We start from the raw sequence: 13,397 nt of genomic DNA, 5'->3' as shown, positions 1-13,397 counted from the left end.
AATGGAAATACACTGGATTCATTCACTGGTTTGTAGAAAATATAAGGAATGAAATACTGATTTTATTTATTATATAGGCATGTATTCCATATATAATACAACACATAAAATATACATCAACTGTATGCAACAGAAAGCTAGAGTCGAAGACAGAAAAATAGGGAAGAGGGAATAAGATGGGGAGGAGAGCCTGTTTTAGTAACATCTGCAAACACAGCTTCTCTTCTCCCACTAAGGTCTCTTAGCCTCCAAATTTTGCACAGAAAAACTGCCAGCAACTCTTTAAAAAAATTTTGAGAATCCATCAATTGAAGATGCCTCAGCACTAATCAAGCTTTTCTAAAGAAATGCACATATCAATTATAAAACAGGTCTCAACTTCAGAAACAGAGTGAGTGCGCTCAAAAATGAAAGAAAAAAGGCAAGTCAGCCACCTAGGATGATTTAGCAGTTGCCAGGCAACCACAAAAACGTGTTTCTGATAACACACATTCAACATAAAAATTAATACAGTAACTAACTAACGGAAGTCTTATTAGGTTCCCCATATTCTGAACAAACGCTTATGACCGTTAAAATTTTCACAAACAAAAGATGAGCAAAGTACCCCACCCACCAAGAGAGCGCGTTACATGCTCAGTCTGTCCTTAATACACAAGAAGCCGGGGGAGAGCGCGCACGCAGTCCCCCACTAACACAAATTGTGCAGTCGAGTTTCCCGCATTTGGGGAAATCGCAGGGGTCAGCACAGCCGGAGTGCAATGGATGAGCCTCGCCCTGGGAGAACCACCTGCCTGATCATGGTATCTCCCCTGCCAGGTAAGTATGACCTCCCACCTCACGAACCACCCACTGCTGCTGCATGCACCACTGTTTGGTGAGGGTCACGGCAGCATCAGCTCGTCTACATCTCGCCACCCGAATGCAACATTTCCATGCTGGGTCTTAGGACCTGTAACGGACATGTTAACGGACATAACACGGTAGAGATGATTTCCAGACACCGAGCTCCCCAAACGCAGCCAGTCTCTCATCTGCATACTCCACCTCCAGCGTGAGGTCACGAAAGGGGCGGGCTGGGCGGAGCCCCGCCCCCCGCCGGGGACGGCCCACCACACGCCCCGGCCTCCAGGTGCCTTCTGGCAGAACGCTTTCCCAACAGAAGTGGCTTTGGGTCCCCCTGGTGAGGGGCTGAACCTCCTGGATTAAAGAGAATTACACAGATTGGAAAGAAGCCGGGCGCAGGGGGCTCACACACGCAATCCCAGCTACTCAGGAGGCTGCGATGTGAGGACTGAGGTGCAAACCCCGCTCAGATGGGAAAGTCCAGGGGATTCTTAGCGCAAATGAACCGCCAGAAAAGGCAGACAAGGCCTCATGGACTTTCCTGCCACGACTGGCTTTGATCTCAGCCTCCTGAGTAGCTAGGATTACAGGCGTGAGCTTGCTCTGAAGTTTTAAAGCACAAAATCAAAACCATGGAAGCTTCTTCCCTTGGCGGACCTGCAGCTATTTACTTGTTATAAGCACTCTTTCTTTTGGTTTTTCTCTCTAAACTAATAAAAGTTCTCCTATTCCTTTAACCTTTACTAAAGTCCACAGCTGAGGGTGGTGGTAAACACCTGTAATCCCATCCACTTCAAAGGGGGAGATGGGAGGATTGTGGTTTTAGGCAAACCTAGACACAAAAAAATTATGAAAACCTTATCTCACCAACAAACCCAGCGTGCCAGTGCGGATTTCTGGAACTCTGATCCTAGCCACCCAGTGGGAATAAGGAGAAAGACTGAGATGCTAGCGTGGCCCCTGGGCAAAACACTGAGAACCCTGTTGAATAGGGAAACTTCCAAGAATGCTGAGACCAAAGTTAAACAGTAAATCTGGTAGCTGAGAGCCTAAAAATGGCAAAGAGCGAAGAAAACCACACTTAAACTTATAGTACATAATTATATATATATGACTATACACTACTATATATATGGTTCATATGCTATAGTATATATACTGTGTATATGTGATCCTCTGCTAGGATTATATACTAATTATACTATATATAATTATAATTATATACTATATAGCATATATACTGTATAATACAGTATATATGCTATATAGTATATAACATATACACTGTATATACTAGTATATACCGATATGTATAATATACATTTTGTATATATACTACATACTATTTTTGTAATATATACACTTTTCTGTGTATACTATATATATTATTTTTGTAACCAAAAATGTCCAGGGCTTTCGCATCATGGAATTGATCACACTTCAATGTTTATATATTTGACCACTTCTGTGAGACTGTAAATGCTATGGTGACTGAAAGGAAAAGTGCCCATCACGTCTGCCTTTCCCACACCTCTCCAGTAGGTGGTGCTGGTGAGGAGCACATTTTGCCCAAGATAATCGGTTTACAAATTTGGTTGAAAGCATTATTCCAAGAAAAAGATTTTTAAATATATCCACCTATACACAAATATACACCATGTTCTGTACTTCAATGCTAAAATGATTGAAGCAAGAATGTGTATTGTTTCTGTTGGAACAAGCAAATGGTATTTACATTTTGTTTCAATCCCCTGACAAGGTGTGGCAATTTCGCAGACACCCCAAAATTACCATTCTGCTGGATAAAGATAGAACCATCAACAAGAAGAAGAGCCGAGTGGCAAACTGGATGTGTCTTGCCGTAGTCTATGTGCCTTTCTCCACAGAACTGTCAGGTATGGGAGGAAATGGAAGTCAGCATTAAGAAAAATCATAGTCTGTGATGGACAATGGCAGCCAGAGCAAAGTGTCCCTCTGGGACAGTCCTAAGGTTGGTTTTGGGAGCCTCCAATGTCACCCTCCTGGATACTCAAATCTGCAGACACTCAAATCTCTTATATAAAATCATGTCATATTTGCATATAGCCTATGCAATCCTCCCTTACAGTTTAAATAAGCTCGTCGCTGTTACTTACAATACTGAATACAACGCAAATGTTATACGAGTGGTTTTGATATTATATTATTTAGGAAACAATGACAAGAGACAAAGTCTGTACATGCCCAGTACAAAAGCAATTAAGAAAACGCCTTTCAATCTGCAGTTGACTGAATCCATGGATGCAGAACCTGTAGGTAGGGCTGGAATCATGGCATAGTGGTAGAGTGCCTGCCTAGCAGTGTAGGGCCCTGAGTTCAATTCCTGGTACTACCTAAAGCTAAAGCAACCTATGGGTATGGAAGGCCAACCGTACTCTAGGGGCCATGCCTTGAGAGATGTTTGGTGAGGTGGAAACCCATCCTTGTATCTTAATGGCCCTTCAGGCCCTCAAACATCACCTTTCCCTGGATTCATTTTCTTGCTATATTGAGCAGGCTAGTATAATAACCCAAGGTGTCCTAGCATCATCAAGAGACTGCAAACTGTTTTCTCCAGTGTGCTCAGGGATGCAAGTCTTAGAAATATTTCTTTAGCATCTTAGCTTCACATGGAACATTCTCAAAAAATGCAGTGAAAATGAGACACCACTTTATTGGAAAAGGGAGCTCTCATTTATACATAGTCTATGCCAGTGGAGTCTTCTTCCAATGTTTAGAAAGCTAAATCCCTTATAGAGAGCCCACAGCAGGTGGGTGACCATGACGTCACCAAACACAATGTCCTGGAGAGATTAAAAATAATCTTCAACGCAGTCAGTCATTCATCCCAAAAGAGGACTTATGGCAAAAAAAGCACATGTATACACACGAAAAGACAAAAATAATAAGCCTTGAAATCTCCTTCTTGGGAAATATAGATTGAAATTACTCTGCTCTTGAGGCTAGACTGCCAAATAAAATCCAGGAAGTCTTCATGTAATACTGGGAATTCGTATTGCAAATTATTCATTGCTTATCTGAAATTCAAATGCAGCCCTGTATCTTGTAATGATTTGGTGAACCTGGCAGCCCGGTGTGAGGGGCTTCCCATCCATGATAATCCTCCGTGGGCCTAGTTGGCCACATGGAGGGGCTCCCTTCCCTTTCATCCTGATGAAAGAAGTTAGGAAAAAGCAAAGCAGCTACGCCTTCTCCTTCCTGCCTTCATGAGCAAAGTAATTCCAGTGGTATGGTCTTGTGAGAAAGACTCGGCGTCCTGCTTGGCACGGATGGAGCCTGTGGTCCTGTGTGTCTTTTCTTCCTGGCTTCCCTGCAGTGAGAAGCCACTTCCTCTACTGTAGGCTCCCTCCATGATGCTACACTTCCCTTCCCCGGAGAATCCTCTCCAAATCCATGCCAACTCGCCACAGACGATGGACACACTGACACCACAGGGCCAAACAGACTTTCTTCCTTGTAAGTTCCTTGTCTCGGGTATTTTGCCATAGCAACAAAATGCTGAGAAACCCCTATGGCAACAAAGTCCTAGAAGACATTGGCCTGATCTTTCCTTCTCTATTTCTTCCCTGTTCTGATGTCTTAAGAATTCTTCTTGTTGTTGATGGTTCTGTCTTTATCCAGCAGAATGGTAATTTTGGGGTGTCTGAGGAATTTCCACAACCTTGTCGAACAGCAGGGGATTGAAACAAACTGTAAATACCATTTGCTTGTTCCAGCAGAAACAATACACATTCTTGCTTCAACCATATTAGCGTGGAAGTACAGAACATGGTATATATGTGTGTATAGGTGGATATATTTAAAAATCTTTTTCTTGGAATAATGCTTTCAACCCTCCTCACCAGCACCACCTACTGGAGAGGTGTGGGAAATGCAGACGTGATGAGCCCTTTTCCTTTCAGTCACCATAGCATTTACAGTCTCACAGAAGGGGTCAATATATAAACATTAAAGTGTGATCGATTTCATCCATGATGCAAAAGCCCTGGATATTTTTGGTTACAAATAGATAGAGTATACACAGAAAAGTGTATATATTACAAAAATAGTATGTAGTATATATACAAAAAGCATGTATAGGGGCTGGGGATATGGCCTAGTGGCAAGAGTGCCTGCCTCGGATACACGAGGCCCTAGGTTCGATTCCCCAGCACCACATATACAGAAAACCGCCAGAAGCGGTGCTGTGGCTCAAGCGGCAGAGTGCTAGCCTTGAGCGGGAAGAAGCCAGGGACAGTGCTCAGGCCCTGAGTCCAAGGCCCAGGACTGGCAAAAAAAAAAAAAAAAAAAAAAAAAAAAAAAGCATGTATATTATATACATCTAGTATATACAGTATATGTGTTATATACTACATATAGTATATAGAAAATATATAAACTGTACAATACCCTATATATGCTATATGTGGTATATATTTATAATTGTATATATAGTATATAATTAGTATATGATCCTAGCAGAGGATCACATATACATAGTATATATACTATAGCACATGAACCACATGTATAATAGTATATAGTCATATATAATTATGTACTATACTTATATATTATTTATAACATAGAAATTATATACTATAAAATTATATAGCTACTTACCTGGCAGGGGAGATATGGTGATCAGAAGATGGTTTTCCCAGGGTGAGGCTCGTCAACTGCACTCCAGATCTGCTGACCCCTGTGATTTCCCCAAATGCTGCAAAATCCACTGCATAGTTTGTGGTAGTGGGGGACTCCATTTGCACCTCCCCTGGTGTTTCTGTCTTGAAATAAGTGGGGCTGGGAATGTGGCCTAGTAGTAGAGTGCTTGCCTAGCATGCATGAAGCACTGGGTTCGATTCTTCCACACCAAAGATACAGAAAATACCAGAAGTGGCGCTGTGGCTCAAGTGGTAGAGTGCTAGCCTTGAGCACAAGGAAGCCAGGGACAGTGCTCAGGCCCTGAGTTCAAGCCCCAGGATTGGCAAAAAAAACCCCACAAACAAATATAAGTTTAAGTGTTGTTTTCTTCGCTCTTTGCCATTTTTAGGCTCTCAGCTACTAGATTTACTGTTTAACTTAGGTCTCAGCCTTCTTGGAAGTTTCCCTATTCAACAGGGTTCTCCGTGTTTTGCCCCGGGGCCACGCTAGCATCTCAGTCTTTCTCCTTATTCCCACTGGGTGGCTAGGATCAGAGTTCCAGAAATCCGCACTGGCACGCTGGGTTTGTTGGTGAGATAAGGTTTTCATAATTTTTTTGTGTCTAGGTTTGCCTAAAACCACAATCCTCCCATCTCCCCCTTTGAAGTGGATGGGATTACAGGTGTTTACCACCACCCTCAGCTGTGGACTTTAGTAAAGGTTAAAGGAATAGGAGAACTTTTATTAGTTTAGAGAGAAAAACCAAAAGAAAGAGTGCTTATAACAAGTAAATAGCTGCAGGTCCGCCAAGGGAAGAAGCTTCCATGGTTTTGATTTTGTGCTTTAAAACTTCAGAGCAAGCTCACGCCTGTAATCCTAGCTACTCAGGAGGCTGAGATCAAAGCCAGTCGTGGCAGGAAAGTCCATGAGGCCTTGTCTGCCTTTTCTGGCGGTTCATTTGCGCTAAGAATCCCCTGGACTTTCCCATCTGAGCGGGGTTTGCACCTCAGTCCTCACATCGCAGCCTCCTGAGTAGCTGGGATTGCGTGTGTGAGCCCCCTGCGCCCGGCTTCTTTCCAATCTGTGTAATTCTCTTTAATCCAGGAGGCTCAGCCCCTCACCAGGGGGACCCAAAGCCACTTCTGTTGGGAAAGCGTTCTGCCAGAAGGCACCTGGAGGCCGGGGCGTGTGGTGGGCCGTCCCCGGCGGGGGGCGGGGCTCCGCCCAGCCCGCCCCTTTCGTGACCTCACGCTGGAGGTGGAGTATGCAGATGAGAGACTGGCTGCGTTTGGGGAGCTCGGTGTCTGGAAATCATCTCTACCGTGTTATGTCCGTTAACATGTCCGTTACAGGTCCTAAGACCCAGCATGGAAATGTTGCATTCGGGTGGCGAGATGTAGACGAGCTGATGCTGCCGTGACCCTCACCAAACAGTGGTGCATGCAGCAGCAGTGGGTGGTTCGTGAGGTGGGAGGTCATACTTACCTGGCAGGGGAGATACCATGATCAGGCAGGTGGTTCTCCCAGGGCGAGGCTCATCCATTGCACTCCGGCTGTGCTGACCCCTGCGATTTCCCCAAATGCGGGAAACTCGACTGCACAATTTGTGTTAGTGGGGGACTGCGTGCGCGCTCTCCCCCGGCTTTCTGTGTCTTAAAAGCAGACTTTGAGGAAGTGTTTGTTAAGTTGTTTGTTAAGCCCGTTTGTTAAGTTGGTAGGTTGCTTACCTTTTATTTGTTTGTGAGAATCTTTCTCTTAGGTTTTTACTCCCCAGATTTCAGTGGGTGTTCTTGAGGCAGGTGGGGTTAGCCCCAGGCTGTCAAAAACAAAACGAATCTGGACCTCAGAAATCTCTGAGCTGTCAAGAAGTGGCTGTGCCGGTTTTATTCATGTTTTGCCTCACTGTTGGAGCTAGGATTTGTTCTATTGGTCTTCTGGAATTTCTAACGAGTCTCATCTATTTTATGGGGTTGTAACAAGTCTCAGCTTGCAGAGTAATGGCACCCGTGGCTCATTCCTGTGTTCCTAGCTAAGTAGGAGCCCTCAGGCTCCAGTGGCTGTTTAGTTATTATGGAAAAAAAAAAATCTGTGAAACTTTTAAACCAGAAATCTGAATATTAGGCACAGAATATAACACCCGCATAGACGTTTAGGGAGAACATCTCCGAGGAGATCCCCTTGCCCAGCCCAATTTAGAGACTTCTTCCTTGCTTACAGTCCTAGTTACTTGGCATGGGACGTAGATTAACGTGGGAAATGGTCACAGCTGGAGAAAGGGAGAAAGCAGGAGGTCCCCGCTTAGTTAGACCCCTGATCGGTTGTTGGCTAAACAGGTTACCGTCTGTCAAGGAAAGAGCCTAAGTCTGGAGTTTTTGTAAATCAAGGTCTAGCGTCTTAAGAACATCTGGCTATTCAGACAAGTAAATTGGATTTCAACTACCTTTCCTAAGCAAGGTTGACAAAGTATATGTGGCTTATAAAATAATGTTATCTGGTTAGATCATTGAGGGCTTTTCTCTAGTGCTATTTACCTCTTCTGTTTACGTAGGAGGAAAAAGAAACAGGTTTAGACACAAAAAAATACACAAAACAAAAAATTATATAGTATAAAGTTTATATTGTAAAGTACGGGGTATGTTTATGTTATAAATATATGTGATTATATGCTATATAATCTTATATGTAGTATATATACTTGTATATGTGTAATTATATACTAATTCATATAATAATGATTACAAATGAGGGAAACCATGGAGCCTGTTTCTTTGTGTCCGGTTTACTTCACTCCCTATGATTTCTGTCTTTCCATTTCCTTAGGAATGGGGCAATGCCATTCTTTCTGATGGAAGCATAGAGTTCCATTTCATATATGTACCACTTTTTCTTCATCCATTCATCTACTGAAGGGCATCTTGGTCGGTTCCGTATATCTTAGCTATGGTAAATAATTCTGCCATGGATATTGTTTTGCTGATAGCTTTAGTATGGCCTTGTATGTGATAGTTTGGGTAAATACACTGGACTGGGGTTGCTGGGTCATAGGGGGAGCTCTATTGTTTAGTCTTTTGAGGAGCCTCCTCACTGCTTTTCAGAGTGGTTGAACTGGTTTACATCCCCATCAACAGTGCAGTAGCGTTTTTTGTTGTTTGTTTTTGTTTTGTTTTGAGCTCTATATGAGGCCCTTGTTTATTGTATAGCGAGTGAAGATCTTTGTTAGGACAAGTCTAATACATGGTAGTAGGGGGTTAGAGATACAAGCCAGTATTTGATGAGGGGCAGGGGGGAGGGGTGGTCCTGAGTGTTTGTTATTTAGTCTGAAATTCATCTATTAAAAGACCAATAAAGCATATTTTAGGAAGTACAACAAAAAATAGAAGCACATTATTCATTCATCTTTGAAAACTAGCAGAAGTCAAACAAATCGAGGAATGCAAATGCAGTCAGGAGCTTAAAGACAGTAGTTTAATTAAGTAACAGGAATGAAGCTATGGGATTCCAGTGGCGAAGGCTACGTGGGCCGGTGCTGCTAGGAGATCAAGAGAGGCCTGCGGATTAGAACACGCTAATGCTGTTTACAGTGCTTCAGAGCCTGTGATTTTCCCAGGGGATTGTTCTACATTACAACTCTGTGTTCCTTAGACTAGGGGGAGAATATTCATGATGCAATATCTGGATAGAGTATTTCAGTAAGCCATGCTTGGAACGAGGAAAGTGTTTGCTATTTTCATGAGAAGTTTGTTGGGGTCCTTCTGACATGAGCATGTCTAATTTGGGGTCTCATTGCCCCCAAATTCCCTTTGTTTTAGTCAATAGAACAAGAACTGGTGCTTGCTGGAGGATGGAGTCAGGTTGAAAGCACTTTCGGGGGTCCTACCCACATGACCTCTGTTGAATTCAAACCAAGAGTGGGGAATCAGAATCAGAAATGTGAAACTAAGGTTGCAGCTTCTTTCTTATCTGACATTAGCTGTGCTGACTTTGGATAATGTCCAGTTACTTCAAAGGCTTGCATGATCTTCTTGTTCAGAACCTCATAAACTGAGAAAATATCTTATCCCCAAGTAAATTTAGTTTTCAATTCTTCCTAAACTTATTAGCTCAGTCTCAGAGCAATAGTATTAGTTGCAGCTTTACACTCAAAGTTTAATTTAACAGTTTAGTAAGGCCTAATTAACTTGGGGGAAAAATTTCACTACCTGCAAACTGGTTAGATTATGTTACAAACACACACATATACTAGCATATGTGTAGACATTTTACTGTCATTAAATTAAAGCTTACAAGGAAATCACTTTTTGGAATGCTTTTCCATTCTGCAAGACCAGAGGAGAAAAACAAAGGAGATTTTTCTTGAGTTGCTTTGGTTAGCAAGTGTTCTACAAGAGCAGATTTTTTTTCTCCCCAGTCTGTTTTGGGCCCTGTTACTTCCTAAGCACCAAAAACAATTATCAGTATATAAAACACACTCAATAAATATTTGTTCAATGAGATCTTAAGTGAGAAAATGGAAAGATACACTTGGGAAAAGGAAATGAAGTGTAAGAAAAACAAATGGTAACCAGGCACCAGTGGCTCACGCCTGTAATCCTAGCTACACAGGAGGCTGAGATCTGAGGATAGTGGTTCAAAGCCAGCCCAGGCAGGAAAGTCCATGAGACTCTTCTCTCCAATTAACTGCCAGAAAACCAGAAGTGGTGATGTGGCTCAAAGTGGGAGAGCACTAGCCTTGAGGAGAAAGAAAAGCTCAGGGACAACACTAGGCCCTGAGTTCAAGCCCCACAACCAGACTACAAGGAAAACAAAGAAACAGAAAACTCACAAGGTGCCATTATTTTTCCCTTCCTCTCTATCCAAATCTTTCTTTCCAATCTGGGCATTTAGTAAATATTAATTGAGTGTCTATTATGTGCTAGGCTAGGGATATAGCAGTGAGATAGAAACATAGCACCTCTAGCACCATCTAGTTTCAAAGGTTCTCAGGATAAAGGTCCAGGGGCTACTGAAAATGAGAATGTGGGTGGCCCATCAATGTACCCTAGCTGGTGTGTGCCCAGAGCTTTCACAATTTCACACCATTTAATGCTGTGCCACAGTGCCCGATAAGCAGAGACACCTGTAAGAGTACCTAACCTTATTCACTTAACAGCTCATTATCACCAGCGAACAAAGAAGTCTTGGTTGCAAAGACAGAAAAATAACTACTACAGAGAACTTTTCACTTTGAGTAATGGATCCTGATGTTCTTGACTGTTAATGGTTTCACTGTTGTGTTCAAATCACTTCACTGGGCAATCTCAGTCTATCTGTCAAATCTATCTGATTCCTAAAACGGTAGGCACTGTATATCTGAGAGGTTGGAATCATTGTTTCCTAAATTTTATTTTCCTAGACATTCTAGTTGGCGGAAACATTTGCATGCAGTGTGTGTGTGTGTGTGTGTGTGTGTGTGTGTGTGTGTGTAACGTTTGTATAGACACTTAGAAGCATAGAACTAGAACCAGCATGATTGTGCTGCTCCCCCCGTGGCCAGGATCTTATGGTCAGTTTGGTATGTGTGGCTCTTTTGTTCTTCTCAACTGTTGCTTGCACTGTCTCACCTTGACTAAGCATTCCTTTGCTCCTCCAAGCCTTCAAACATCATCCTTCAAAAGTTCTGCGTCAGTCTGCTGAGATTCCGTGTCTCTCGTGCAGCAAGGTTCTCTTCATGCAGCTGGGAATTCCCCTGTTCTTGAGTTCTTAAAGCCCCCATGGCTCACGCTGGTCTCTGGGCATTTCCATATACACACCTTTGCCACAGAATGCTTCACCTGTGCATTGTCCATGAACTAGAAAGTGAATGCTCCACAACGAAGTCTCCTTTTTTGCGACTATGCTGCCCTTTATTTCCTAGTGTATAAGAGTTGCCAGCTACTATGAATGGATAATTCTGTTGTCAAGAGAAACAAGATGGGGGACAGTTCACTGACCCCTGTTAGATGTAAGATGTAACCCTGGCCAGTGTAGTAAATCTCTTTAATCATTTCTTGATCATATATGCATATGGACATGTACATACCACACACACACACACACACACACACACACACATACACACACCCATTGTAGGTTGTTATAAAAATTAAATTAGATAGCATGCCTGGATGGAAATCTGGTTTTGAGTTTTCTATCTTATTTATATATGGTATCACCAAAAGGAGTGCATGTATTATTCACTACCAAGAGGTAACAAGGTGGTGACGGAGATAACACTCACTATCACATATGCAAGAGCCCGAGCTCTTGGGCAAGTATCTTTCATCCAATCATAGCTTGAACTATGGATTAGAACGTATATTCTTTTAATTACCTTGGAGTGCAAGGGAACTCGATTTCAATTTAATTGAATCACATAATTTAAATAATGAGTAAGTCTTGGAAACTGAATAGGAGGTGTAGATCAGACATTCATTCTTTTTAATCAGACCACCAAAAACATGGTGACAAATTTCAAAGAAATCCTTGAGACCAAGTGCCAATTATTAGAAGACAGATGACTCTACACATTCTACAGTGCCACTAAATATCATTGCTAATATGAAATAAAATTTTTTCAACAACATCTCAGGTGGAGATTCCTTCTATCTCCCTACAAATTGTGTTTGTCCAAAACTTAATGTACATCTCAGAATCTCGGAGCTGACATTTAGAGCTCAAGTCTAGATGATTTTCTACAGCCCAGTCTTCAGATGAGGACACAGGCACAAATGCTTTGCGGCTTCTCCAAGGTGAATTGATGAGCCCTAGCCCTCCTAGAAAGTTCTATTGCCCATGGGTTTCTATTTTAGTGTAGTCATTTTCAAACCTTTTAAAAGTTTCATTTGTTTTTAATTAGGATGGAATCACTATTCATGTTCATGTAATACTGTATGATGTATTGGGACCTATATATACTATACAAGTCAGCTTGCATCGCCAGAACCACAAACATCAACTGCTTCCTTTGGTAAGGACACTCAGAATCTTCTCATTATTTTGAAATGTGAATGTAATATTGTAAACTATAGTCATTCTTCTGTGTAGTAGAACTCTCTCAAGCTCTAATATTCTGTTAGCCAATTTCTCGCCTGCCTCCCCCCTTTCCCCTACCACTCTCTGCTTCTGATAAGCCCCATTCAAGCCCTATTATACTCTGTACATCTGTGAGCTCTTTCTCCTCTTCCGCCTTCATTTTACAAGTGAGTAGGGTGAATAGCTTAAATGGTAGGGTGTTTGCATAGCAAATTCCAGTACCAAAAAAGATTTCACAAATGACTGAGATCTTCTAGTATCTGTCTTTCGGTTTCTAGCTTATTTCACATATCATAATCTCCTCTAGTTCTATCCATATTGAAAAAAAATGACGTTTTTATCCTTTGTATGGTTAATACATTTTATTGTATCTTTCTATCGCATCACGTGTGTGCGCACGTGCGCATGCGTGTCAGTACTGTGTCTTGTACTCAGTGTCTCATGCACTTACTTTGCTCGCTAGCTCACCAACTCTACTTACTCTGGCTAGCTATCTACTCCAGCTACTCTACCAACTGAGGCAGGCCTCCACTCCGGCCTTCTGCTGATTAGTTGGAGATGGTGAATCTCTGCTTGATTTCTATCACTTTTTCTTCATACGCCTGTCCATTGACAGACACTGAACTTGATTCCATACTTTGGCTACTTTAAACAGTGCTGCAGTAGCCATGGAGTGCAGGATCTGTCTGTCATACTCATCTCCTTTACACACCTGCTCCTCTGCAGGATTGTGGTTCCCTATTTAGATGTGGAGGAACCTCGGAACTGTTTTACATAATGGCAATTTTCAAACTCTGTGAACTTAGGGAAGTGCTCTCTTTTATAGATGATAAATACAA

The 13,397-nt window shown here is 42.2% G+C and overlaps 3 non-coding genes across 3 annotated transcripts; 2 read left to right on the top strand and 1 right to left on the bottom strand.

The window, feature by feature from the left end:
• Positions 1-663: 663 nt before the first annotated feature.
• Positions 664-827, bottom strand: LOC125361090. Its single transcript, XR_007212881.1, has one exon. It is a non-coding gene; the product is annotated as a U1 spliceosomal RNA (small nuclear RNA).
• A 4,652-nt stretch (positions 828-5,479) lies between these two features.
• LOC125361092 lies at positions 5,480-5,640 on the top strand. The gene has a single exon (XR_007212883.1). It is a non-coding gene; the product is annotated as a U1 spliceosomal RNA (small nuclear RNA).
• Positions 5,641-6,985: 1,345 nt separating this feature from the next.
• Positions 6,986-7,149, top strand: LOC125361089. Its single transcript, XR_007212880.1, has one exon. It is a non-coding gene; the product is annotated as a U1 spliceosomal RNA (small nuclear RNA).
• The last annotated feature ends 6,248 nt before the right edge of the window (positions 7,150-13,397 follow it).

This window comes from Perognathus longimembris, chromosome 12 (assembly GCF_023159225.1).
Source record: "Perognathus longimembris pacificus isolate PPM17 chromosome 12, ASM2315922v1, whole genome shotgun sequence".
Taxonomy (NCBI): domain Eukaryota; kingdom Metazoa; phylum Chordata; class Mammalia; order Rodentia; family Heteromyidae; genus Perognathus; species Perognathus longimembris.
This window is presented reverse-complemented; position numbering and strand designations above follow the sequence as displayed.